The 26,413-nt window shown below is 40.3% G+C and overlaps 1 long non-coding RNA gene across 3 annotated transcripts in view; it reads right to left on the bottom strand.

Moving 5' to 3' along the window:
• LOC103879460 overlaps window positions 1-26,413 on the bottom strand; it is a 138,332-nt gene that overhangs the window by 19,742 nt on the left and 92,177 nt on the right. For all 3 annotated transcript variants that reach the window (XR_004178566.1, XR_004178563.1, XR_004178565.1), the window contains 6 exons: window positions 17,030-17,139; window positions 14,734-14,897; window positions 14,427-14,569; window positions 13,603-13,711; window positions 11,803-11,913; window positions 4,131-4,326 (listed from right to left, as the gene is read on the bottom strand). This is a non-coding gene — a long non-coding RNA (uncharacterized LOC103879460). The remainder of the gene's footprint in view (window positions 1-4,130; window positions 4,327-11,802; window positions 11,914-13,602; window positions 13,712-14,426; window positions 14,570-14,733; window positions 14,898-17,029; window positions 17,140-26,413) is intronic.

The raw sequence follows: 26,413 nt of genomic DNA, 5'->3' as shown, positions 1-26,413 counted from the left end.
GTACCCAGGATACCAATTATAACTTACCAATATAACTTCAGGTTGTTAATAAATACTTCATAGGTCTATAATTTCATAGTAATAGTTTAATATTGAATTTAGAGGAAAAAAGAAAAATATGTTTTTAAATCCTATACTCAGTAATGGCTAACATTTATTGACCAATTATTTTATTTTATAACATTTTATATAACTCATAAAACAATGCTTATATAAAAATTCACACAAAGTGACTAGAAAACATACAATTTCCAAAAATGTCCTGGGTTTTTGTTACATCCAGTTTTCCAAAAATGCACTCAAATTAATGGTAAAATGCAGACATTATGTGATATTTCATTCTTTGGTAAAACTATTCTTATTATTTTGTCTCCTCAAAAGATAAACTCTGACATCTCCTTTGTGTAGGAGCTGCTATTAACATCACCAGGAGAAAATTGTTAAAGCTGGATCTGGGAGAGGCAAGTATTTCCACATAGCAATAATAGCTCCTTAGTCCCCACCCTCACTTCAGTACCTCCACCTGGTCCATCTACACTGCCAGGTGGGGTAAGAGCTCAGTGACCTCCAAGCAGGAGGCTAGAGACCCCCTCTCCACTAAGCAAGTTGCAAACGTTTGGGGGAAAGCTGGGAATGGAGGATGTCTCTGCAGGAACCCAAGTCACCGTACTGTGGTGTGGTCAGGCCAGTGACTCTCACCATGTAGGCGGCCAATTGTTCACCACTGAGTAGATGCCAGTGGCTGGTGGATGGCTGCTGCTGGTATGATGTCCCCTCCCCATAAATTTAAACTTAAAAGGCCATCTTTGATGGTCACAAGCTGTGTGACCTCTGCTCAGCCACCTTGTTCTGATCATTTCCCAAGTGAGAGCCATGACTCATATTTCAACCTCTATGATCTTTATATCCACCACCAAGGATCCTTCTGACTACCACCCTTGCATTATGAAAACTGGGCTAGAATTCCTCTTGATTCCAACTTAAAAGCTTCATATGCTGTCTATGACACATTTCTATGTACTAAATAAACAGATTTCAAAACAATCTGTGCTATAGCATCGTGTAACCATCTAAGCCATAAAGTTCTATATTCAATAATTTAACAAAAAAAGCTCAATTTTATCTTCAAAAATTTTCTGAATAGAGACACAAAGCAAATACATCTTTAAAACCTTTGGAAGAGAATCACATAAAAATAATTATAATCTATAATTCAGAGCTTTGTTTTTCACAAAGGTAATAAATTAAACATTCTCCTTTGAGATTTCTTTACTGTGCAAAATGAGACCGATTAGGTCAAACTGTTCTTTTTACCACTTTTTGACATGCTAGTCAGAGATATTAACATTTCCAAAGAGAAGTGGAAAATATACCAGAGTTTGAAGAAGAATTTGGGATAATTAACCTAAAAGTAGATGTTGATTATATTCTTTCCCCTTCCTTGATTATATTGTTTATCCTTCCCCGATTCCTATGAAATTTTCTCCTATAAAGCAATGGTGAGTTGAAAGAAAGGACAGCAATATGTATTCACAAATATTTTCTTTAAATTCAGTCTAATCATCCCACCAATGAAAGAAATGGCAGGCTAGCACAAAGCCAACATGCTCTCAGGAATGGGGCCTCCATGTGTTTCCTCTCCTCTCCTCTCCTCTGCAACACGACTTCAGCCTCTGCACTAAGCATAAACCTGCCCTATTTCATCCTAGATCCTTCTGTGGTCACAGAGGAGTCAGAACTGGGCAGACTCTTCCTTTCGTGCCTGAATCCTCCTGGCCCTTCCAAGTGTCTTTCTAATTTCAGTCCTTCAACATATTCTGCTCCTTTCTTCCTTCCTTTCTTCTGCTTGCTTGTTTGCTTTCTCTCTCTCCTTTCTCTCTCTTTTCTTTTTTCCTTCCTTCCTTTCTCTCTCTTTTTCTTTTTCTTTCTGTCCTTCCTTCCTCTCTCTCTTTCCCTTCCTTCCTCTCTCTCTTTCCCTCCCTCTCTCTCTTTCTTCCCTTTCTTTCCTTCCTTCCTTCCTTTCTTTCTCTCCTTCTTTCCTTCTTTCTTTTTCTTTCTTTCCTCTTCCTCTCTTTCTTTCCTTCCTTCCTTCCTTCCTTCCTTCCTTCCTTCCTTCCTTCCTTCCTTCCTTCCTTCCTTTCTTTCTTCCTTTCTTTCTTTCTTTCTGACGGAGTCTTGTTTTATCACCCAGGCTGGAGTGCAGTGGCATGATCTCAGCTCACTGCAACTTCCACCTTCTGGGCTCAGGCAATCCTCATGCCTCAGCCTCCCAGGTAGCTGGAATTACAGACGCCCACTACCATGCCTGGCTAATTTTTGTATTTTTAGTAGAGACAGGGTTTACCATGTTGGCCAGACTGGTCTCAAACTCCTGGTCTCAAGTGATTTGCCTGCCTTGGCTTCCCAAAGTGCTGGGCTTACAGGCATGAGCCACCACGCTTGGCCCAATATAATCTATTTCTGCCAATTCAACATAATACACAAAATATACTTATGGACACACACACACACACACACACGCCCATTACAACGTATCTTTCCAAGGCATATTATTTAAAATATTTTTTTCTCCTATTTTAATGCCAAAAATATGTTTTCTTCTCCTTTGATCCTAGGTAGCCAATTCCCTTCATAGAACTGTGCTGTTGAAAGTAGTATTTGTTGAATAGTACTCATGTTCTATAATGAGTTTAAATAATGATGGTCATTGACCATTGTTTTAGAGGTAGACCCTTACATTAAATGCATGTTAGTCCACATGGCTTGCTTCCTTTTTTCTTTTGAGACAGGGTCTTGCTCTGTTGCCCAGGCTGGAGTGCAGTGGCACGATCATAGCTTACTGTAACCTCAACTTCCCAGGCTCAAGCGAGTCTCTCATCTCAGCCTCCCAAGTAGCACGGGACTTTGCCATGCTTATTAACCCATTTCCTAGGTATTAAGTCCTGCATGCATTAGCTATCTGTCCTGATGCTCTCCCTCCCCTCACCCCCCCGGCAGGCCCCAGTGTGTGATATTTCCCTCCCAGAAATAAAGATTTAAAGAAATGTCTATGAAGAAATACTAGGTAGCCATTTATTTTTTTTTTTTTTTTTTTTTTTTTGAGACGGAGTCTTGCTCTGTCACCCAGGCTGGAGTGCAGTGGCCGGATCTCAGCTCACTGCAAGCTCCGCCTCCCGGGTTCCCGCCATTCTCCTGCCTCAGCCTCCCGAGTAGCTGGGACTACAGGCGCCCACAACCGCTCCCGGCTAATTTTTTGTATTTTTAGTAGAGACGAGGTTTCACCGTGGTCTCGATCTCCTGACCTTGTGATCCGCCCGCCTCGGCCTCCCAAAGTGCTGGGATTACAGGCGTGAGCCACCGCGCCCGGCCTAGGTAGCCATTTAAAATAAAGATGTAGACCTGGTGCAGTGTGGCTCACCCCCCTGTAATCCCAGCACTTTGGGAGGCCAAGGCAGGTGAATCACTTCAGGTCAGCAGTTCAAGACCAGACTAGCCAACATGGTGAAAGCCCATTTCTACTGAAAATATGGAAAAAAAAAAAAAATTAGCCAGGCATGGTTGTGCATGCCTGTGTCCCAGCTACTCAGGAGGCTGAGGCTGAGACTGGTGAATTGCTTGAACCCAGAAGGCAGAGGTTGCAGGGAGCCAATATCATGCCACTGCACTCCCACCAGGGCGATGGAGCCAAACTCCATCTCAAAAATAAATAAATAAATAAATAAATAAATAAATAAAGTTAATGTAAAATAAAGACAGATAAATATTAGCTGGCATGGAAAGACATCTATACTATGTTGTTCAGCCAAAGGAACAGGCTACACATAACATAATCTCAACTTTTATTAACTTAAATATAGGATTGTAAATGCATGGGAAAAGGGTCAGAAAAGAAACACCCCAAAATGTCAACATCACTTATATCTGACTCGTGAGGCAACAGGAGATATAACTTGACTTTTCTGTTTAAAAAATTCTAAAATAGTTTCTTCAGAGAACACAAGTTATTTTTATAGAGTCAAGATATCCTTTAATTGGAAAAATGTTTCACAGAAATTATTGATTTTCTGCCCCATTATCTCCCCCAGCCCCACCCTGTGCAGAAGGATTAGCGAGTTCACGTGGTCACTCACATTTCGTGACCCGTCACGTCACGGGTGAGGCTGCTGTGTGTGCAGACATCACGCTTATAAATACGTGTCCTTTTTCCTTCTTCTTGCTTCTGTTCGACCAGGGATGCTTCCCAAGCCTCAGGTCTCCCTGCGCGCTCCCTATGCTGTTTCTGCTGCCTGGACCCTTTCATCCTCTCCACCCTCATGGTAGGTCAGCCTGAAACAGAGCCAGGAGACCCCAAAACTGAGTTTGGGCTCAGTGTAGTGAAGAGGATGTTTGTGGCTTTAGGTCGGGCACCATTCTCCAGCCATGCTTGCTAAAGTGCTCTGCAGATTTTGCGTACAAGTACAGCTAATAATCGAATGGTATACCCAATTTATTTCTCTCCCATTGTCTCCTTATGTCTGTAACTCCCTCAGGAGTCCCCTAAGGAGAAGTCATGAGGATTTGAGGTAGGACCAGGCATTCATCAACCTCCTAAGCAAATACCACTGAATAACACTAGGATTTTGCCCCTGCCAGGGCTGGCTTCATGAGCCCTTGATCTGGGTTGTCACAAAGAGTTTCCACCTTTAGAAGGGCTCTGGGCTTGGTTCTGCTGTTGCTATCTTGAAATCCTTAAAATTTTTTGAGCAAATGGCACTGGGCCTCGCAAATTATGTAGCTGGTTCTAACCCTCGCCCCAAACACTGAATTTCTTTAAATAAAAGTGACAAAGTCAAAATTTACATATCGGGGAAAAGAACATAGGAACATTCCTTTCTTTTTGGATTACCAAGTAGTACAAATAATAGTGAGAAGAACAACTCTTTTTCCTTCCTAGAAAACCACCTGAGTCCTTACCTTTTGAACCTGACTATAGATTTGCATTTGAGAATCATTTTCAGAGAGGTGAAGTAAAAGCTCTAAGTGGTCTGCACTGTTATCAAAAGAATGGAATAGAAGTTCCTAAAAAATGAAAAATTGTTGATAATCCATGATCTCAAGATTCCAGTTTTGTAAATGTTTTTACTTAGACAGAGTGACGAGTGTTTGGGGGTTCTAAACTCATGCCAGGATTAAATTCACATTGTAAATAGGAGAGCAAAGCTTGTGTGATGAAGCCAATGAAGCGTTCTTGGATTTTAAACAGTCATTGATTGGCCAAGAGGTCAGCTAGTAAATCAAATTGTGACACTGTCGAATGCTACCACCATCGATTTTTTTCATGCCATTTCAGAGAAAAATAATATCACTCATCCTTCCCCAGAATTTAGTTCAGAGGTTTATGGTCACGGCCTTTCTAATCAATGTCAAATTTCCACTGGGACAAGGTTAAAAAAGCTGTCTTAATTGAAACAATAACTGGAGATCAGAATAAAATGTTTTTCTATCCACAGTCAGCATTCAGTTCTGTTTGTCTCTTTCAGTCCATTTCCCTGCCAACAAATTTATGTTAAATGCATGTAATATTCCAATCTGTTAAAAAGATTTGATATAAAGTGAAAGAATAGTGTATTATGAATAACTCTGTTGTTGACAAGCTCTAGGGACGTACTGTTCTTGTTTTAATTCTATTAAAATGGATATGGGTCCCAAATGCTAGACTCTTTCTTATATGTTTACAGCAAAATGGGTCAAAGGACCATTAATTCAGGTCCAGAACTGTCATATCTGGTCCTAGGTTCCGTACAACTAATGAGACTTCACTAGTATTTGCTCACACGGCCTGCCCAGCCCTTAGCATTCACAATTTCCATTGACAAGGTTATTGGATTCAAAATGAATGTTTACATTGAAAGGGGAAACAAGTGTCAAATATGAAGCTCAAATAGATACTCCAAGCTGGAGAAGCTTATCATGGCTTAAACCGTCTACTGTTTATTCCCCCTAATGAAAAGCAAAGACAATAGGAGACATGGGGATAAGTGTAATGAAGAGAAACAATACCAGGATTCTTAGAGGTTAATCCAGCCACAACAGAGTTAATCTGGAAGAGGGTAGGGGAGGTTTTAGGCTAAAGACTCAGACAAAAACTTGTTACTTTTGATCCAGTTGTACCCAATGAATGGCTCTATTTGCAAAGAAGATTTTGGATTTTCAAACCAGTGGGACAAAAGTTACATCCTTGATTTTTCTTGTTAAACACACTTGTGCTTGTTTCCAGAATAAATGATGTCACAGATCTTCATTTTCCTCTCAAACAACAAAACAAAAGGAGCATAACAATACAGATACTTAAGAAAGCACAGAATTTGTCCTAAGACTGAAAAGTCCCTGAGAGCCAAAATGTATTTTCAACAGATGCTACAATAATTGCTTTATGAAGCAGAGAAGAAATGCTATTTTATTTTAATATCCCAAAAGTTAAAAGATAAAAACAACACAGTGGATTCATCATCACAGGTAAATATAGTGCTTGGAAATATTAATTTGTTTTAAAATTGTATATTCTGCATTATTATAACTGAAATATAAAGTCAGATCAATGAGGTTATAGGAAAATGATTAAATATAAGTGTACGGCTTTGCTTCGCATATTTGCAAAATCTCTGCCTTGCAAAGCTAAATGTACAAACTTTCAAAATATGAGTTAATTAAATTCACTTAGGATTTTCCTAAGGTAAGAAACCAAACATAACCTGGGGTGGGGAGGCAGGATATTAAAATCAAATTAATATTTCTGAGAACTAACCATGTTATTTGAATTCAATAGCATAACTTCAAACATATCACTGAGCACACCCTTATATGAAAATCCCCATGGATTACATCTGAGCCTCTATCACATAAATCATAAATTATGCCATGCATTACATCTGAATGAACGGAAAAATCCCAAAACAAAATAACTAAGACCAAATAAAAGTAATATCACGGCCTTTTGGTGAATAGGTAGGTATGAAAGGGGAGAGAATGTTACTGCCAAAATGTTAAACCAGAATTGTCTTAAACACAGCAAAGTGTTTTTATGTGATTTTTCATATTTCTAAAAGACAGATTTTATTTCTAATGGCAACTTTTTAATTTTCCTTTTCTAATTTGAAATGTTAATATGAAAATGTATTATATGGAATATGAAAACAACCTTCTTACAAAAGATTATTAAATGTATCTGCCAGTTAAAAAAGCGTATCTTAATCTAAAAAGGTAACATAAAAATTATAATAAACCTTAAGTGTTATTTTGTATCTATCATTGTTATTCCTATTGTTTAAAAAACGAGTTTGAAAGCAAACAGGTGTATTCGAAAAGGAAGTATGTTTATAAGAGATTCCTCTTGAATCCTATTAGTGAAATCATATTTGATCTTATTATTTAAATTATTGTCATGTTCTAGGGTATCATCTTTATACCGAGTAAGTTGAAATAAACACAATTTATAAAGCAATAGTTAAAAATACATTTCTCATAGATATGTTTTGTTTTATGCTTAGCTGTTATTGGGTGGTTCTGTTTTTAAAAGTAATTTGTAGTATCATATGCTCAATTTTCTCAGATTATTCAAAAGTTTCTTGGCAACAACATTCTTAAAATAAACGAATGGATTAATATGTAAAAATAAATGTTTAGGTAACGTACTTAGAAGAGCTTGCCCACTGGAATATGAATAAGACCCTCAACAACTGACATTATTTCATCCAAAGAACAAAGAGAAACCACGAAGTTGTCTGAATTTACAAGAAAAACATGTTTGCTTGTTTTTGTGTCTGTCTCCCTGCAGAGGACAGAACAAAGGTCAACAGACTCAGGTCAATGTAAGTCAAGACTTTCAGAATTATAGCTATACAACCATCAAAATGGCTGTGTTGAGGCATGGCGAGCTTCACATCACTGCAATTATTTAAGAGAAAACGGATAAACTAGATAAACTGCCTTTCTGCTAAAAGGAAAGTCTTTATGAGTTGGAAGTTGAACTAAATGACCCCAAAGGTCTCTCAGTATATTACATTCAACAAACATTATGAGTAAGCCAAAGGGGTATCATTTCAGATGTGTATACACACATTTACTCAGAATTCATATAACTTGAGGAACCATGCTCAGATTCAGCTGCTTTTGGAAAAAAAATCGTGAGACCCATCCAGGCTAATACTAGAGGTAACTAAGTAAACATCATCTAGTAAAATGTGACATTCTGAATGTCCCTGAAAACGTTTAATCCTTTTTCCCTTCAATCGTCTCTTCCTCAGCTTACAGCACGTGGGTGTAACTCAACTAATATCTCTTGTGGTGCTTCCCCACCCACCAGTGTTTGTGGAATGCCTTCTCCACCCACCAGTGTTTGTGGAATGCATATACATGATTGGATTGCTTGGGCACATCCTGTTTCCACAAGAATTCTGGAAAAGGTGAAGGGCAGAGAGTAGGTGAAGGGAATGGGGGAAGGGAAAGCAAAACAAACAGGTCCTGTGGAGGGAAATAAACCCCTGAGATTTTCACAGGAAAAGGAACATGCTTTAATTTGGCTTTAATACAACTAATATTCCCTCTGAGAAGCCTTTCCTTTCCCCCAGTTCTGATTGGGGACCCTGTCATGTGGTCTCCAGCCTCCTGGACTTCTTCCTCTCCTATCACCTTTGTCTCTTCTCCTATCACCTTTGTCTCTTTGCTGAAAGTGACTGTCTGAGCATCTGCATTCCCTATGGAAGGTAAGATCAGTGAGCCGGGGGGCTGTTTCCTGTTACAGAGCAAACACGCATCAAATGCTCACCGAGTATCCTGCATATGGTGTCTCAATGTCACATCAACTCTCTGAGGCAGCTGCTAGTTATGATGCCTCGGAGACACCTTAATACTGTGGTTAGGAGCAGGGACTTCAGAGCCAGAGGGCCTGGATTCTAACCCTTAGGCAAGGCAATTACTTCATCATGCCTCCATTTTGTTGTCTGTAAATGGGTCTAAAAATGGTGCTTACTTCAAAGAGTTAATGCGTACTAAATAATTTAATAGGTATGTGGCACTTTGAGCAGTGCCAGGCACAGAATAGATGGTACAGAAATGTTAGCTGGTATTACCTTCCATTTTGCTGATAAGTAAACTGTGGCTTAGGGAAACCAAGTCACAGGTGGTGAATGGAGAATTTATCTTACTCTTAAATGCTATATCTACAACACTGCCTTAAACATAAAGTATAAAAATGTTCTTTATTCCAAAAACAGAGAACAATCATAGGTAATTAGTAAGTGTTATTAGAGGGAAGGAATGGTAGAAACACTTCTCCCTCAGTACAGCCACCAAGGCAAGCTGGCCAGGGAGGGACAGGTGGAAGCCATGCCGGAGGACGGCAATGTGGCAGGGCAGGGATCCACAGACCCCAGGTGTCATGACTTTGAGAAGCTTGTCTCACTTGGAAGCAGCCTGTGAGACTTTGATGGTAGGCATTAATTCCTAGCATCTGACTACTGTTTCGAATGTTAGTTTTTTCTTTCCTAAGCATAATCATTACGCTCTTTTGATTTAAAGCTCCGTCTCCAAAAGAAACAATTGCACATACATATCAGTTAGTTAGCTGTGACATAGGAATCCTCGGGGATTTGTCATTACCCAAGGTTTTCTGTCATTTCAGATGAATTTTCCACCATGTTAGATGCCAGGGACAGGCAACAGGTTCAATAAGCATACATTTACTCAACAAATGTTTAATTGAGCAACTGCTATAGATCAGACACAATGTTAGGTGTAGGCATTTATGATGCAAAGGTAGGCAAGACAAGTTACTTTTTAACTAAGGATAGAGAATATATCTAGATTCTCACCTTGTGCCATACATTAAAATTAAATTTCAGATGACTAAAATAATTAAGTATAGAAAAAACTATTGTAAACTATAAATGAATGATTTGACTTATTGGTGGAGTAGATCTTTCCAAACCAATAAGCTCAGAAAAAAAAATTGAACATCATACAATGAGATTAACTCAAAATTGATATGTGTGTGAATCAAAATATCAAGATAATAACAAACCAGGAAAATATTTACAATAAATATGAAAAAGTCAGCAATCTGGAATCTGTCTTGCTGCTCTACACCACACAGAGGCGTCTGCGAAGCCCAGCGTGTGGTCAGTTTATAACCAATGCCGCCACTGACTGCTTTACTCCAGGGTCTGGATTAATGCTGAAGTGTTCTGATGTGTGCTTAAGTTCTAATACTGGTTTTAGACTTTTTCCCCAAATCCCTACTGCTTGGTATTGGTTTTTATACCCAGTGGAATTCTTACAATGCTCCTTCCCCAACCTGGACCGTATCACACACCTGCAGAGAACAGCATAAGCTGGTCAGTCCAACACAAACATCTGGTGGGTCACTTAGAACCATCTCTGAATTAGGGCTGACCTGGTCCCACTTTCTTGGTGGCAACAGGAGTTATGTGATTGACCCTCTCCTTCGGGAATGAGCTCTGCTAGTTTTCTATCCATCCCCAGATTCCTCCCCACTGGCCTCCTGCTAAGATGCAACTAGGTCTCAGAACCTAGCCTATCTGGGAAATGACAAAAGAAAGAAATCACCTATGTTTATTTTATGTTAAACAAAAAAAAAATTAATTTTTTCGTTCTCAACTCAAAGGGTTGTCCTAGATTTCAGTTATAAAATGTGGAGTATTCAAAGGACATGAGAAACACGTGGAGTAGAAACAGGAGTTTGATCTCGCCTGGTAAAGGGTAGGCATTAGGCATGTGACCACCTGCACTCAGCATTTATAATGTGCTTGCAAAAACTAGGCAGTGAGCATCATGTGACTTGGACCTCTTAGTACATTATAAAAACTTTCCTTCCTCACAATGTGATAATATTTGCTATTTTTTTTTTTTTTTTTTTTTGTTTTTTTTTTTTTTTTTTTTTGAGACGGAGTCTCGCTCTGTCGCCCAGGCTGGAGTGCAGTGGCCGGATCTCAGCTCACTGCAAGCTCCGCCTCCCGGGTTTACGCCATTCTCCTGCCTCAGCCTCCCGAGTAGCTGGGACTACAGGCGCCCGCCACCTCGCCCGGCTAAGTTTTTGTATTTTTAGTAGAGACGAGGTTTCACTGTGTTAGCCAGGATGGTCTCGATCTCCTGACCTCGTGATCCGCCCGTCTCGGCCTCCCAAAGTGCTGGGATTACAGGCTTGAGCCACCGCGCCCGGCCAATATTTGCTATTTTTAAAGTTGCACTGTCTTTTAAAAGTTGCCATATTAAAGAAGAAAAAAATTAGGTATTTGTTTCCCGTTGTGTACATTGCATTTCCTCCCGAAATTCATGTCAAATCAGAAAGTTGGGAGGCTAACTGAAGTGGAAACAGGAAATAACACCAATACACTTCTAACCCACAGGTTTCCCAGCCCCATTAAAATTCAGCATGTGGAGGAGGTGCTGGAGGGAACTAACAAGAGCATCCTGTAACCCAGGAGGCCAAAGATCAGCCTCCTCCATTGATGGAACTTCCATTAAATGATGTTTATTTGTACCTAGGGTGAGGTTACTAATGGAAAGGCCTGCAGCCTGCAGTATTTAGTGTCATTTTGCAAATTTGTCAATGAATTACAAGATACATAACATCATCCTGAGTTGAGGCTGGGGGATTTTGTTACGTTTGAGGGTATGAATTTTTTTTTTTTTTTTTTTGAAGGGCAGGATGTGAGAAGGATTGTTTTGAATATATTATTGAAACTCCAGTTCAATCACGAGAAAAACATTAGACAATTGTTAATACAGAGACATCCTAAAAAATACTTAGCCAGTCCTCCTCAAACTGCCAAGGGGATCAAAACAAGGAAAGTCTGAGGAACTGTCACAGCCAAGAAGAGTCCAGGGAGACGTGATGGCCAAATGTAATGTAGGATCCTGGATGAGATTCCAAAACAGAGAAAGGACATTAGGTGACAGCTAAGGAAATCTAAAGAGACTATGGAGTTTTGATTAAAACAATATATCAATATTGGTTCATTAATTGTAACAAATGTACCATGTTAATGTAAAGTGTTAGTAATAGGGAAAAATGTGAGAGGCTGAATGGGAACTCTCTATACTATCTTCTCAATTTTTTGGTATATCTACAGGTGCTCTAAAAAATACTCTTTACAAATTTAAAAAAGTATTATTGAGATTAAAGTCTGTTACTAAATCTTAAGCAAGATGAAGATAACTTCGACTGATACGTGATAATCACTATCCTTTTCAATATATTTTTTCTTTTTGTTGAGCAAAAAGAAATGTGACAACTTATATTCACATTTTTCTTTTTTATATTTACAGTCTTATGTATTTTATTGATAATTTTTTTCTTATTTTAAGAGTAATGATTTGCCATTGAGGAAAATTAAGAATATACAGGTAAAAAAGGAGAAAACTAAAATCCCATAAACACACACAAGTCAGATAGATTGAGTAGAGAAAGGGTATCTCATCTGTTTGAATACCTGAGTTTATCTTAAGAATATACAACAAACACATAATTTATACAAACGTAATTTATAATGGCTGCATGCATTTCATTATATAATGGGCCATTCTTATTTGGCCAGGGTCTCATTTCGAGATATTAGAGTTCTTTATAATTTCTAAATTTTTTTCTAAACCCCACTCAGCTGAGCATTCTGTTCATTGTTGCATATATCTGTAATTATTTCCTTAGCATAAATACCTAGAAATGGGACTTCAGGATCAAAAGCTATGAATAATTTTAAGCTGCTTGTTAATGTTGCAAATCACCTTCCCAAATTGGTGCCATTGTATACTCCAATAAACTGCAAGTTCCCTTCATTAATCAAATCAGCCATACAACAAAAATACTTAAAGAGACCTTTCTGTGTATCATGCTCTTGTCATAAAAAACTCAAAATATAAAATAGACTACAAAATAACTTTCCAAAGGAACTCTTACAATCTTAAAATTACAGCATTTTGCACTAAAAAAATTGGTTTCTTTCCCTTGTTGCTCTGTTACGAAACGTAAATTAACATTATTTAATATTAAATATATTAAATAATGAAGGAACAGACATTTGATGAAAGCTATATGTATTTTTTCCACTTCCCCCAATAACTAGGCTTTAATTAAAATCCATTTATAAGCATGTTTATTTTGATAAATTGGTAAATTGAAAATTGATCAATTGAACTCATTGTGTTTTATGTAAAACAGTAAATATAACATAATTATTGTAGAAGGAATTACTTTCAGCCAACAGAAGGAAGTGGGGAAGAAATGTTACTTCATTCTCTGTAAACTGGCTTCCCTGGCTTTGACCCCCACCCCAGGGCACCAGCATTTTGGGGAATGCAATGTTAGATATTACTGTGTTATCCTCTGTCCCCAGGGCTTGTGGAGATCTTTCCAGGCCCCATGTGGTCCTTGCAGGTCTAGAGGCTCAGCCGCCTCCGCATAGCCAGGGCGCCGGTTCCTGCAGGTCAAGGACCAAAGACCTCCTACTCCTAACTCTGGGAACAGCTCTTTCCTTCAGCTGGGCTCTAGGCCTGCTCTCCAAAGCCCACCAGGTGCGATCAGGGCAGTCTCGTTCTGCAAATACGTACACTTCTGCAAATGAAAACCAGAGCTTGGAGGAGAAGCAGCTTCTGTTTTCTAGCTCTAAACAACTTCCTCAGGCAAAAGCTCCCAAAGCAATGGCTGCCTGCTGGAATCCTGAGTAGGGAAAACCATACATGAAAAAGAAGACACAAAATAGAGTTCAAGCCTGCCTCCCCTACCCCGCCTCCACTCCCCATACACGGAAGTGCTTGCTTGTCTTTAGTGTAGATAGTGTTATCAGCTCTCCTGAGAGGACTTCTCTGGTAATCTTAATACCAGAGGAATTGAGGAATTAGCAGATTAGGGGGAAAAGAAGTCTTTGAACAATTTAAATACAAGGAAGCTGTGTAGACAGCATGCTGGACTTGGAGTCAATTGAGTTCACAAAGTTTTTGTTGTTGTTTTTTTTTTTTTGAGACGGAGTCTCGCCCTGTCGCCCGGGCTGAGTGCAGTGGCCGGATCTCGGCTCACTGCAAGCTCCGCCTCCCGGGTTCATGCCATTCTCCTGCCTCAGCCCCCCGTGTAGCTGGGACTACAGGCGCTGCCACCTCGCCCGGCTAGTTTTTTGTATTTTTTAGTAGAGACGGGGTTTCACGTGTTAGCCAGGATGGTCTTGATCTCCTGACCTCGTGATCCGCCCATCTCGGCCTCCCAAAGTGCTGGGATTACAGGCTTGAGCCACCGCGCCCGGCCTCGAGTTCACAAAGTTTTATATCAGGATCTTCACATTCCATTATGGTTGTGCTCAGGCTTTGCTGCAGACAGTTTTAAGGCAAGGAGGTCTGCTGTGCTTTCACCTTCCTAGAGTGTCACCATGCACCTGACCTACCTCCTGGCCTTAGCTATGCAAGCTGCTCGTATTCGTGCCCTCTGTTAGCTCCGGAAGAGTCTCCTGGACAGACATTGTTCCATCATGAGTGTGACATTACTTTCTTTACTTGAAAGGTGGCAATTAACACTTGCAGAGCTGTGCTGAGGGTGGGAAATACAGTTTGGAGGGTTTCTGGAGTAATTAGGTAACTGGGAAAGCGTACTTTTCTACATAAAAGGGTTCTACCCTCCCCCTACCTCACACTTAAACCAAATCCCCTTCCCCTCCCACATCCAGCCCTCTTTTGGAGCCAGAATTATCTCACCGTCTCTAGACCGTGTGTGCACGTGTTTCTGTGTCTATGAGTGTGCTCAGTTTGGTTCTGTCATAGTTGTGTCCACACTCATCTTCTTTATCAGACTGGATTCTTCCAAAGCCAGGCCTTCCTCTAATATTCACTCTTTCATTCAAATGATGTCATTTTTCCTGCTGTAAGGGAGAGCCTAGGTAAGAAAGTGAACTAGACACAGGCAGCAAATATAGGCCATAGCAGGAACATAAATATATGCAGAGGATACTGATCCTCAAATCCCAAAACATAGCACAGTGCTTGGCACATACTGAATTCTGTTTGCTGAGCTAAGTTAAATAGTGGTTGTGTCTAAAATTGAATTTGGATTCTGATTCTTGTCCACATCCTGCTCGTCATACACTAGGAAGCCCTTGCCCTAACATGTCAGTTTATTAACATTGTAAACAGATGATTCAGTATAAAAAATGAACTTTATCCTAAAAAATGACACTGTACTAAAGGCATGTAACCAAGCTTTTCTTTTCTTTTCCCTTTCCTTTCCTTTCCCGTTCTTTCTCCTTCCTTCCTTCCTTTCTCCTTTCTTCCTTCCTTCCTTCCTTTCCTTTCCTTTCCCTTCCTCCCTTCCTTCCTTCCTTCCTCCCTTCCTTCCTTCCTTCCTTCCTTCCTTCCTTCCTTCCTTCCTTCCTTCCTTCCGAGTCTCAGCATGTCACCTAGGCTGGAGTGCCATTCTCCTGCCTCAGCCTCCTGAATAGCTGGGATCACAGATGCCTGCCATGATGCCCAGCTAATTTTTGTATTTTTAGTAGAGATAGGGTTTCACCATGTTGTCCAGGCTAGTCTTGAACTCCTGACCTCAAGTGATCTGCTTGCCTCAGCCTCCCAAACTGTTGGGATTCCAGGCTTGAGCCACCATGCCTGGCCTCTTTCCTTATTTTCTTTATGAGAAATTGCTCTCATGCTCCAAACAATAATTATGAGATAATAGTAGTAAAAGGAGATAATGACTGTAAAGAGATTATCTAGAAGTTAAATCTTATTTTGTGGGTGGGAACACGGAGCCTGGATAAATGAGAAGGGCCGATGATGTAAAACATCAGATGTTGTCGCCTCTGTGCAACTATCATGAAGGAAATGCATCTGTCTCAAGTTCTTGGATAGTTTATGTATACCTTCATCATCTCAGCAATTACTATGTACAGATTACAAGATTTTCATATTCTGTCTTGAAGTGTATTTAGGTTACTTTAATCTTATATTCATATCCCTTCCAAGACTGTAGAGATTTTGGTGCAGGGACTTAATCTTTTACATCTCTTATATTAATAACTTCATTGAATGTTATATGAATTAATGGAGTGAATGAATACCTTTGATCCAGCTTGAGTGCTACTTCTATTTGAATTTCTTAGCTATTCTCACTTTTCTTCACTTTGATCCTATTCACCAAATTTAAGAAAACCTATGAGCTAGATCCCTTTTACTGTCAAGAATTAAATTTTTTTTTTTTTTTTTTTTTTTGGACCTCAACAGAATTTTGTTAGCAAAGATCTGAGCAAGGACCTATCGCATGTAAATTTAGCAAATACATACGGATGCCTATAAACAACTTGTTTTTATTTTATAAATCAAAGCACTAAATATTTTATTATTTTGTTCTTACACCATAAACAGAATCATTAACTTGACATATTTCAAAGAAAAGCATGTGAGATTGTGTAAGTAATCATTATAGAGTCGCTGAAAACTAATCATAAACACTCTTCATTTATAAAAATTGACCCTGCAATATTTTGGGAAAGTTACCTCTTCATTTTGTCAGAAACAGAAATGATTTCAAATACTTCAAAGACATCTTAAAGATAAAAGTTTTAAGAAATCACAAATGACCATTCATAAAACAGAGTCATTGTGTCCCGATGAGAAGCCAATCATGTTTGGACAAATTTAGGAGATGACACGCTAGACCTAGCAACACCCTGAAGATCTTTTCACACATCATTTGGGATTTTTTTTTCTTTTCTTTTTGATGGATGGATGAGCAAACTTAAGGAGTTAATGGGCAGATAAAAGTTGAAATGGGAAAGGACAGTAATGGTCAGGCCAGTTAAAAGCTCTTTCCGACACCAACTCCCAGCCCTGCCTCCCCAGTCGATCCCCCTGTGAACTTTTTGTGTTTCATTCATTTTGCTGGAATTGGAAATGGAGAGGCCAAGAAAAGGCCATATCCTGCTTCATTGACTAAAGCTATCCTGTAAGCGAGTTTAATGGGTTAGAAGTTAACACCAGTGACAGTTGTAAGAAAAGTTACCAAGTGTTTCCAGGGCCTGAAGAGACTCCCTGCGGCTCAGACTTCTTTGCGCTTCCTTCCACTCTCCTTTTCTCTTATCTGTGGAAGCGTCCATGACAAACAGGGGGCATCTGTTAGGAAACAAAGCGGGGGGCTGCTAGAAGTGAGCAAATCCCCCCAACCGCAGGGCCTGGCAAAGAACAAGCTCCAATTACAGCCGATTCAGCAGTGGTGATCAGGTGAACAGATAAGTACAAGCAAAGAGAAATCAAGTTTCCCTCAAATTTACAAACCATTGTTTCCTTTTATTTGTCCTCTAAGAGAGGGCCATCGTTCTCTGTGAGACGTGAGCCCTCTCAGTTACGCTCACTTTCTCTGTGTGGCTTTTATTGTGACCGTTTCTGAACATTGTGTTTTCACATGGTTCCTCTCCAAGTACCTTCCAAATCACAGGAAGATGGTGACCACAGAAGAGTGGAATTCATCCTGCCAGCTGAGCACGAGAAACGGCTTTTTCCAACACTTCCTCCAAGCATCTGCTTTGTGATATATATTTTCTGACCCCTTTGTTCAAGTGTTGTATACAAGAGAAACACGCACAGTTGGTAAGTCCACAGCTCACTGAATTTTCACAAGCTCTCGTGTAACCAACATTCAGCCCAGGAGACTTGTGCGTTTGATTCCTAGGGCTGCTGAAACAGAATCTCACCAACTGGGGGGCTACAAACAGGAATTTATTGTCTCACAGTTCTGAGGCTAGAAGTTTGAAGTCAAGGTGTTGGCTGGACTGGTTCCTTCTGGTGGACATGGCGGAGAATCTGTCACGTGCCTCTCTCCGAGCTCTGGTGATGGCTGGCAGGGCATGCTGTTCCTTGTCTCATTGATGCATATCCGCATCTCGGCCTCCAGCTTCACTTGGCCTTCTTTCTGTGTGTCTGCGTCTCTGGGTATCCTCTCCACTGGTCATATTGAATTAAACTTGATGATATCTGCCAAGATCCCATGTCCAAATGAGATCACATTTTCAGGTACTGGGGATCAGACTTCAACATATTTTTGGCAGGAGGTGGAACACAATTTAATTCATAATAATGACTATTCCAGATACTCCCCCATCCTCCCTTCCAGGAAACACCCCCACCCCAAAGGGCAGCCGCTTCTGACTTCTGATAGCATACATTTCTTTTCTTTTAAGTTTATTTAAATCATGCATATTGAGTCTTTGTGCTGTAATGTGATCTTTAAGGACGGCTTTCCAAACTTTAGGAGTCACTCAGGTTCCCTGAATGGGTCTCACCATTGACATTCCTGAATAGCAAGTTTTAAAAGTCAGATAATCTATCATAAAATCCCTTATTTCAAAAGAGAAGAAAGCAAAGTTTCTTTACCGCAATACAGCAATCATTCTATGGAAGTGGTAAAACTTTAAATGAATGCATCAGATACATTCATGTCAACCTCCTGACATGCATAGCATCAGGCTGTGGACAAGAAATGTAACCGCCTGTATTTCTCAACAATGCATCCACTTTCTTATTTTAAGCCATTACTCCATGAGGACAGGAGAACCTTAATCTCAGTCAATTTTGTGTTTCTTTCAACTTTTCTTGGGAATTGTGTCTTAGCGTGGAAAGGGGACCCCAGAGAGGGTTTGTGGTTCTCTCAGGTCACCTGGCTTTGCAGGTATCTGCTGGGATGTCTATAGGCCTCTGTGATTTTAGGCTGGCGATAGACCTGTGTGCCGTGAAATGATGCTAGTTTCTGTCCGTCGGCCTCTCAGGTCTTGTGGCTCTACTTCTGAAGACCCCGAGAATCCTCCTGTGACTTCTATACCATTAAGAGTCCTGGAATCACTGAGGCCATTTCTTTTTTGACATCTGCCTTGGGTTTTCACCAAAAGAGCCTTTCTTGGGCTTTGCCACCTGCCCAGAACTCGCTGGGCGGCACCCTGTGGAGTCCCCTGCCTGAACCTCTTTGACACGTCTGCTCTTATTCCAGCCCCTTGCTCTCCGGCAGTCCGCCCAGCCCAGGGAAATCTTTTTCTAGCAGAGAGGGAGGACAGCTCTATCTTACTCTATCTCAATCATTCTCCCAATCGTTTTGTCTAAGCCTCAGATCTTCTAAGTTCCTTTGAAGATGTTTTTTAACACAAGGTCATATTTTAAGCTAATAAACACACCTGGTTGAGTAACTTCGGACAAGTTAATTATTCTAATTAAAGACTATCCTCTTCGGTAAGGAAGAATTAAAAACAGTATCCACCTCACAGGATTTTTTTTTTTTTTTCTGTAGAGGGGGTATAAATTAACTGAGTTGACCTGTATCAACACATAGAACTGTGCCTGGCACATACAGAGTCTCTATAGTGGAAATTATTATTATTGTTGTTATTTTGAGATGGAGTCTCGCTCTGTTGCCCAGGCTGGAATGCAGTGGTGCAAGCTCGGCTCACTGCAACCTGCGCCTCCTGGGTTCAAACAGATTCTCCTGCCTCAGCCTCCTGGGTGGCTGGGATTATAGGCACCCACCACCACGCCTGGCTATTTTGTGTGTGTGTGTGTGTGTGTGTGTGTGTGTATTTTTAGTAGAGATGTGATTTCACGATGTTGGCCAGGCTGGTCTCGAACTCCTGACCTCAGGTGACCCGCCTGCCTTGGCCTCTCAAAGTGCTGGGGTTACAGGCGTGAGCCATCACGCCCGGACAGTGACAGTTATTATTAATTTATTTATTAACAGCTTAAATGGACAGGGAGAGAAAAAAACAACAGGACGGGAAAAAATCACTGCATTTTCAAGTTAAGGTAACAAATCATTATTTTGGAAACTTACAAAAGTAACTGTAAATCTAAAAACAGAATGATAGAAATGAAGAAGTGCAGGGAGACGTCGAGAGTGGAACCATTAATTCAGCGGCATCTGCTCCATTAAGGTAGCTAATGATATTGTGAGGGATCGGGAGAAACCCACACATGTGTCTCAGACAGAAGATTCCCCGCTAAGAGGTAAAAAACCAATTCATTTCAGTCAGGTTAGGTCATTAAAAAAAGATAAAGTTAAGGTAACCCATTTCACCTAAAACTGTGGAAGGAGAAACAATGATATCGTGGAAACTGTAATTAACATTTCAAAAGATCACAGAATTAGCCAAGTAGAAGCCCTGGGTTGTCAACACAACCATTAGCTCTCACTGGCTGAGTAAACACAGAGGGGAAGTAGCTACTTCTAAATGTTTTTCCATTTTATCACTTTCAATGGTGTCAAATATTCTACAATGGAGACTTAAGTAGCACGTTCAGTGACACTGGTTTCACTGAACCTCAAGACGGCTTTCACGGTAAACACTTTGTTTAGAGTGCCATACACCCCGTGAGTGAAAATAAATATTACATGGAAATGACACCACTCTGTAAGGTATCATGTGTCTGACATGTTGACGGTCATCTCAGCTGGAATGCCTGGCAGCCCACCTGCAGGTCTATTCTACTCTGCAAGTTACTCATCAACACATTGGAAAGCATCTTTGAAAGAAAGAATTAGCGACCAGATGTTCTTCCTCTACAGTAAAATGAACAGAGGAGGAGGCAGCAGGGAGGTAGCCAAAACACTGTGGGAGAGATTTAAGTTATACGGGAGATACAATGAATTCATGTGTTACCAGAAAGGGGTCCTGATTCAGACCCCAAGAGATGGTTCTTGAATCTCTTGCAAGAAAGATTTTGGGGTGAGTCCATAGAGTAAAGTGAAAGCAAGTTTATTAGGTAAGTAAAGGAATAAAGAACAGCCACTCTATTGGCAGAGCAGCAGCTTCAGCTAGGCAACCAATGATACTTATTGTTACTTCTTGATTATTTACTACACAACGGGGTGGATTATTCATGAGTTTTCTGGGAAAGGGGTGGACGATTCTAGGAACTGAGGGTTCCTCCCCTTTTTAGACCATATAGGATAACTTCCTGATATTGGTGTGGCATTTGTAAACTGTCATGGTGCTGGTGGGAGTGTCTTTCAGCATGCTAATGCTTTATAACTAGCATATAATAAGCTGTGAGGACGACTGCAGGTCACTCTCTTCACCATCTAGGTTGTGGTGGGTTTTGGCTGCCTTCTTTACTGCAACCTGTCTTAACAGCAAGGTCTTTATGACCAGTATCTGGTAGCGACCTCCTATCTCATTCTGTGACTTAGAATGCCTGACCTCCTGGGAATGCAATCCCGTAGGTCTCAGCCTCCTTTTACCCAGCCCCTATTACCCAGCAACTCAAAATGGAGTTGCTCTGGGTCAAACGCCTCTGACACATGGACAGTAGAAGTTATTAAACACAGGCAGGTGCTAGTAAAGGCAATTGTAGAATTTTATTCATAGATGTTAAAAAAAAATGAGAGACAAAAATCTGTGAAGATTTCTGTATACTGATGTTTCAAATTAAGATATGCAAATTAAAGTGAACAGATTATGGTGAAATGGGTGAACTAGGTCCTCTGTTGAGATCTCTTTTTATCTCTCAGTACTACATTGATTCTATAGATGCAAATATTAAGAAAGTTATATGGTACATGGACTTATTTTAAACTTTCTGCAAATCTTAGGAACTTGATTTTAAGTTCAATTATTACAGCTCCATTCTCTGTAGGAAGTCACAATCATAAAATAATTTGGTGACTTATTATGACCCCTAAATTTATTGCATGCCTTGTGCTATAAATCATGAATTACCTAGAAAGTGCTTTCCCAATCAATGATTTAAACAAGAAAGTGCTAGTGCACTTTGTTTTCCTTTGTTAATGTAAAATGTTTATTAAAATATAATTTAATGCAGCCATTAATATTATGTAGAATAATATTTAATGGATTGGAGGAAAGTTTATGATACATTGGTTTTTAAAAAGCAGGTTACCCAGTAGCAAGTACATTATCTTTCTTTCTTTTTTTTTTTTGAGACAGAGTCTCAACCTGTCGCCCAGGCTGGAGTGCAGTGACACGATTTTGACCCACTGCAGCCTCTGCCTCCCAGGTTCAAGCAATTCTCCTGTCTCAGCCTCCTGAGTAGCTGGGAGAACAGGCACCCACCACCATGACCAGCTAATTTTTGTATTTTTAGTAGAGACAGGGTTTCACCACACTGGCCAGGCTGGTCTTGAACTCCTGACCTCAGGTGATCCGCCTGCCTTGGCCTCCCAAAGGGCTGGGGTTACAGGCGCGAGCCACCGCACCTGGCCCTGCATTATCGTTTGTAAAAGATGTTTTTATAAGCACAAGAAAAATAAAGGACTGGAAGAATAGAAACGAATACATTAGCAATATCTCTGAACCATGGAAACAGAGGTGACTTTTCTTTCACTTACTTAAACTTACTATGATGAATATGTACTTTTTTTATAGTGAGAAACAAAACCTATTATGAAAGTAAAGAACGTTGTGTCTTAATGGTGAAGACTAGATTAATATTTTGAAAAAGAAATGCTATCGCAGAGTAGAATATTTCATTTGGTAAAATCTGTGAGTCTAATGTGCACACATATCCTCCCCTAAACTTCTAGCCTAGGTGGAGACAGATATGTTTGTTTAGCCTTAGAGGAGAGGTGATAGCATCTACTTAAAAATATCAGCTGGCTTAACCAAATGTTTCAGAAATAGCCTGGCACTTCAGGATATGAGGAATCAGCTGGGTGGGAACTTACTCTGACGAAATAGCTCTGCTTTCAAGAAAATTGTCCATATACATTCAAACTCAAATGTATCCAATGCGATTTGTAAATACAGCTGAACTTTACTAATGGGACTCCAATAATATGGGATTTCTTAAAGTTTGAACCAGGAATGAGCCAAACTTTGACCTTAGCAAAAATTTTCCCTACATTACAAATGAATGCCAGGGCTAATGTTTAAAATTCATGAAAATCTCTTCAAACAGCATCATTTTTATATTTATTGAAGCAAGTTCCTTATGGAATACTTTATTGACTAAACTTAATTGTATGTTCTTAGCAGTAATCAATTGTGTTTTTCCTTTCAAACATAGTAGTTTGTTGCATAGTCATTCATTTACATAGAACCTTCACATTAGACCCATAGGATGACCATACAAAGCCTTGAACGTTATGTTAGTTGCTAGCTAGTTAAACCTCTTCAAAGATTCCCAGCAAAGAGGCTGGAGCCACTGCTTGTGTACTTTGCATGATAGAAACTGTCAACATTGATTTATTAAAGAAAAACTTGTTGAAAAAGAAGACTGGACATGGGTAATATCTATTGCCTGAACTTCAAAAGCGACCAGCACTTTCCCCACAAGCATGAGCTTGTGGTGGAACAGCACTGAAATAATATAAGCTCCAAGAGAAATGCCAGATTTCTTTAAGGGAGTGCAGGGATGCATGCTTTATTTCCCAGAGTGAGTCTCCAGAGGCAGCAAGCTTCTTAGAGAAGCCTCACAAACCCACAGCTTCTGAGCTGTAGAGTCGCAGCTCTCTCTACCAACAGCATTGCCTTCACCTGTGAGATGCAGATTCCTGGACCCACCTCACACCTATTCTGGGTGAGGCTCAGCAATTTGTGTTTTGAAAAGCACTCCTGGTGATTCTGACACACACATACACACACACGCTCAAGTTTAAGACCAAAAAAGGTGTCAAGCAGGATGACTGCAGGGATCATGAGTAATTAGCACTCTTTACCAAATAGTTCCTGGGCCTGCAGTGGAAGTACATTGCCTTAACCTAAAAGTTAGGCATGCTGTGTGATTTACTTTGACCAATAAAATAGGAGTGAAAATGGCATGTTTCATGTTCAAGATGACAACCGCCACATCCGATGGGCCTTGGAGTGAGGCAGAGCAAAGCCCCAGATAAAGTTGAAGGACATAACATAAGCATGAGATAAACTATTGCTTTCTGAGCCACTGATTTTTGGGAGTTGCTTGTTATCATAATGTAACCTAGTCTATCCTGACTGATACAATAGGGAGGAGGAGTGTGCACTGCCCCCCAGACCATAACGACCAATATAGTTGATGATGCTACATACATCCTAGACACAATTTTCATCATCAGTGTAGCATTAGATCATTCCTGGGTGCTATTGTTTGGATATGGTTTATCCCCACCAGAACTTACATTAAAATTTGTTCATCTATGTGGTGTTGTTGAGGGGTGGGGCCTAGTGAGAAATGTTTGGGGAATGGGCATGGATCCCTCATGAATGGATTAATACCTTCCTGAGGGTAAGTTCCTTCTCTCTTGGATGGATTAGTTCCCTCAGGAGTGGCTTGTTAGAAAGAGCCTGGTTTCCTCGATTTCTCTCTGGCTTCCTCTCTCTCCATGCAATCTCTTTGCACACACCCACTCTCCTTCCATTTTCCGCTGTGAATGGAGGCAACCTGAGGGCCTCACTACATGCAGCTACCCAGCCTTGGGCTTTTCAGTCACCAAAATTACGTGCCAACTAAACCTCGTTTCTTTATAAATTACCAAATCTCAGGTATTCTGTTATAGCAACGCAAAATGAACTAAGACACTGGGCTTCCCAAGAAAGGAGGGGCAGCAGCAGAACAGGGAAGATAAGTAAACTGAGAGGCAAACTGTTTTCAAAGATTTTTAAAAATGTGGGTGTCATGACCATAGGTTACAGCAGGCACAACAGATAACTGCAGCCAATCTGTACATGTGAAGCTCAATAACGAAGTAGCACAGAACCGCTCGGCAAAAGATCAATTTTTTTTGAGAGGCCTTTCCATTGATGCCATGAAGAGGTGAGCCCTGGTTGCCATCTCAGAACAGAGAATGAAGATGGCAGGAAAGATTGAGCATTCATCTCAAAAACAGAATGGATGGAATGAAATTATGATTGACTGTATCACCTCCAATCAGACTTTTTGTTGCTGTTGTCTACTACAGAAGCCAAATGAATGCTCAGGAGCATGTTAGTGATAAATGTAGAAAGCTACCTATGTATACATCCAATTTGTGCCTATAATTTTAAAAATCTAGATAAGGGCATCAAATACACACACACACACACACACACACATATATCTCTATATATATATCTGCTTATCATCTCTTATGATCTATCGATAGATAGATAGATAGATCATAAGAGATGATAAGGAGAACGTAACAGGGTTATAGGATAGTGGCAGCTTGGCAGGTGAAGCTACCTTAGAAATGGGGGTTTTGAAAAGCCTCTATGGGAACAGACACTTTCATGAAACTTTTGAGCTAAGTCCTGAGTGATGGAATGAGCTAGGTCTGTGAGTTTCTGGGGAAAATGCAATCCTTATGAAGAAAAGCACAAGTGCAAAGGTCTAGGGGCCGGGATTCATGTTCAAGTGACAAGAAAGAATATCTATGTCCATGTGTGCAGCAGTGTCTCTCCACCGGGGTTCCCAAGAGAATGAAACTCTATAGGAAATGACCTGCAAGACTATTTCCCAAACTCTCTCAAGTCTGGGATGGAATGAAATTATGATTCTAGAGGAACAAGAGAGAAGCCACTATGTGCAATGCATGCTTTATGGCATTCTGGTTTCATTCTCTAAAAGAACCCCAGCTGAGAAGGGCTGACTGCAGGGAGGCAGGTTGGAAAGGGATTCCAATGAAGTCAGAGAGGCAGGCAGGGGCCAATAAGGATTTGGGGTTTGATTCTATGTGCAGTGGCAGGCACCGGAAAGTTTCAAACAGTGGAATGGCACATTCTGACAGGTTTGTGAAGGATCACTGGCTGCCATTTGGAGAACGGACTGCAGAAAGACACAGGAAAGACAGCCAGTCAGGAGGCATTTGTATTACTGCAGAGGAAAGATGATAAAGCTAGCATGGCTGGGGTGGAAGAAGAGACACATTTAGAATATGGTTGGAATGTAGAGTTGGGCTTGGTTATGGGCTCAGTGTGAAGCCAGGTGAGGGAAGATAAGAGAAAGTTATGAATCTAACAGGATTCCTGAGCAATTCCTGATTGGTGATGCCATTGGAGAATGTGGGAAAGACTAGGGAAAGAGTGGAATTGAGGATGAGAGAATCATGAGATAATGAGTCAACAGTGGAATATATGAGTTTGGATCTCAAAGGAGAGGCAAGGATGAGATACACAAACAAGGGAGTCATCAGTGTATAAAAGTGTTTAAACCATACAATAGGATGAGATTACTGAACTCTGTCAACTTCTCTTCCATTTTCCCTCAAATTTATTTATTCCTCTTATTCCTGCTGCCATTAATCTTTGTTTCCTAAAGGATCTACTGCAGTACTTTTATACCAGGCCTGTGGTCTCTCTCCTCAGCAATCCTTCCTGTACATAACCATACCTACCATTCATGTTCCTCTTCCACAAATTAGACTATTTTTTTTTTATATTCAATAAAAAACTGAGTACTCATGTACAAATCTCTCTGTTCAGTTCTTTGGGTGATT

The sequence above is a fragment of the Papio anubis genome, chromosome 15 (assembly GCF_008728515.1).
Source record: "Papio anubis isolate 15944 chromosome 15, Panubis1.0, whole genome shotgun sequence".
Lineage (NCBI taxonomy): Eukaryota > Metazoa > Chordata > Mammalia > Primates > Cercopithecidae > Papio > Papio anubis.
Note: the sequence above shows the minus strand (reverse complement) of the source record. Positions and strands in the feature narration are given on the sequence as shown.